The following is a 2,530-nucleotide window of genomic DNA, read 5'->3' as shown; positions in this document are numbered from 1 at the left end:
GATGACCACCGGCCTCAACTGTGATGTTCTCAGCACAGTCTGTCTTGGACAAAGCAGCAGGCAGAGTGCTAAGGGGCGTGAATGTCAGGTGCAGCTTTCTGCGTTCCCAGGAGAACCTACACGTGGCGCTAGAAATGCCATTTTCACGAAATGGAAGAAGTCCCAGCTTGGGAAACTTTGAAACCCTGTGTGTGCAGCCCAGGCTTATCCTAGACGGTCTTTATGCTGCACTGGGGACTCGCTGTGAACCCAAGCACTCGCTTCCTCCCCTCCCCCTCGCCTTGGCTCCTGCAGGCCACAGCGCCGGGGCTGGTTCCACACCAGCCGAGCTGTGTGCTGTCTGCTCCCAAGTATTCGCTGAAATATAGAGGAGCAGCAGCATCCACTAACAGGCAGACAGTGGACACGTAGTGTCCAGGCAGCAGCTGCTTCCAGTGGCAGTGACGCGGGACTTAGAGGACAGACAAGAGAGGACAATGCCCAGGCTCACTGGTAGCCCGGGGCCTGGGCCTCCCTGCGTGCGATAATCAGATGCACTTGGCGATGGCAGCTGGATTGCCCGGTGTTGCTGTCACTTACCCTGAGAGGCACAGCTGCGCGTACACCTGGGGACTCCTCCGCGGGTGCTAGGACAGAGGTTGTGCACTTTGTATAGCAGCCTGGGGGCCAGAGGGAGAACCCAGGGCAGTCTGAAGCTGAGTGCCAGGATGCATCCCTGACCCAAGGGAACTTTGGTCGGCCCCTCGAAGCAGCCTATAATGTTACAGCTCCGTACTTTCATTTTCTGAATGTAGACCAGTGGGGTCACTTCACGAACGTTTTCAGAGATCTGACACTAGGGTCAAAGCAGTGTATCTTGTTCCTCTATTTGTCCCTACTTCCTCTCAATGTTGCCATGTCAGTCTAGTCAGTTTTCCTGAGATTTTATAAAGAATATGTGAGTAACCTTCGGCACTATAAATTCTCCTACGCTAAGCTGGTTTCAAAAATATTTTGAAAGCCATTAAGCATATGCCTTAAACCTGCAAATAACACATTTTGCTGGAAGCTAATTTACTGCCAGGGAAAAGAGCTGAAGGAAATTTAGAGCTGAGAAAAAGGGGAGGAGATGTAAAGCCCCAAATAGGAAACAACAGTGTCTTGCCAGCACCACTCCTAAACTGCAGAGCGGTCTGCACTGTCTCTGAGGGCCTGAGTGCACCATGGGCGGAGCTCGGCGCCTGCTCCGCCCCAGGGCCTGGCCTTCACCTGCAGTGCCCAGATGACCACCCCTTGCCCTGCATGAGGCAGCCCTCATGGTCACCAGAGAGAACTGGACACGAGGGGTCCAGGATAGAGGGGATGGCTCTGGCCTCTTGCCTGCCCCCAAACGTGGCTAATCTCTCCTGGGATGCAGTCTCCTCCTCTGTAAAGCCAGGCAGGGAGGAGCACTGAGGCCGACAGCTCCTCCGGTGGCCCGCAGTGTCCCACCACATGCTGCGTCTCCTCTTGGGAGCTCATGAGGCGCAGAACCCTTGCTGGCAGGTGCAGTCACAGGTCTGAGGCGCAGAGTAAGGCTGGGCGGGGCAACACCAAGATCCACCTTCACACTGCTGCAGTACCTTCTGGCAAACACGAAGCCTGGGGCATCCTCCCTTTCTGAACTAGAACACTTCCATGACTGAATGCGTAGTGGAGAAGGACCATCACGAACGAGCACCAGCCCTTGGAAGCAGGAAGGGTCCATTTAGGAGAAATGCAAAGAAACAGTAACGTACTTTGCTATACAGACACGCTAACTTCTTGAAATAAGTTTAAGAAGAGTTTAGAGCAAGTAAAGAGTGAGGATTTCCTCTAAAGGCAGTGAGAGAGGAAGGTCCCCAACATGAGAAACAGCGTGCTTTCTGTATCATGTGCGGTGGGCTTCATCTGGTGTGAACTCCTGCTTGGCGCAGCCTTCCTGACAACACGTTCCAGTCACTAGAAATTTAACACCCAGTTTTGAGAGATGGCAGCCAATTCTTTAAATATCATTGAGACTCCAGTGGCTGAAGTAATACAGGTACAAATCAAAAACCCCATATGGTTCTTTTACGTTCTAGGTGAAGGCAGCCACACTGTATTTTAAATTAGCTCCTTTCGTGATTCACAGATCAGCCTCTGAAGAATTCTGCTTGGTTTGGAAACTAAAATGAGCTGGCACATCATTGGGGCAGACAGAATTTAAATGACTGGCTGTGAATACGATTACCCTTGACATCCATGGGGGATGGATACACAGTTGTCCTTGACATCCGCAGGGGATGGGCATACAGTTGTCGTTGACATCCATAGGGATGAGCTCCAGGGTGCCCATGGTCACCAACATGCAAGATGCTCAAGTAATATTGATGTAATAGTGCATATTTGCTAATACCCCGCCCACATTCTCCCGTATACCTAGACTATTTCTATATTATTTGTAATGGCTAATATAATATACATGTTACATAAATAGTTGTTTTACTGAGTAGAATCTACTCTTTTAAAAATATTTATTTATTTATTTATT

At 50.4% G+C, this 2,530-nt stretch overlaps 1 protein-coding gene across 2 annotated transcripts in view; it reads left to right on the top strand.

Moving 5' to 3' along the window:
• The window catches only part of Myom1 (myomesin 1), a 137,162-nt gene that overhangs the window by 113,520 nt on the left and 21,112 nt on the right, over positions 1-2,530 (top strand). The gene's annotated exons all lie outside the window — the stretch shown is intronic.

Source organism: Octodon degus, unplaced genomic scaffold, assembly GCF_000260255.1.
Source record: "Octodon degus isolate 3935 unplaced genomic scaffold, OctDeg1.0 scaffold00075, whole genome shotgun sequence".
In the NCBI taxonomy this organism is placed as follows: Eukaryota; Metazoa; Chordata; class Mammalia; order Rodentia; family Octodontidae; genus Octodon; species Octodon degus.
Note: the sequence above shows the minus strand (reverse complement) of the source record. Positions and strands in the feature narration are given on the sequence as shown.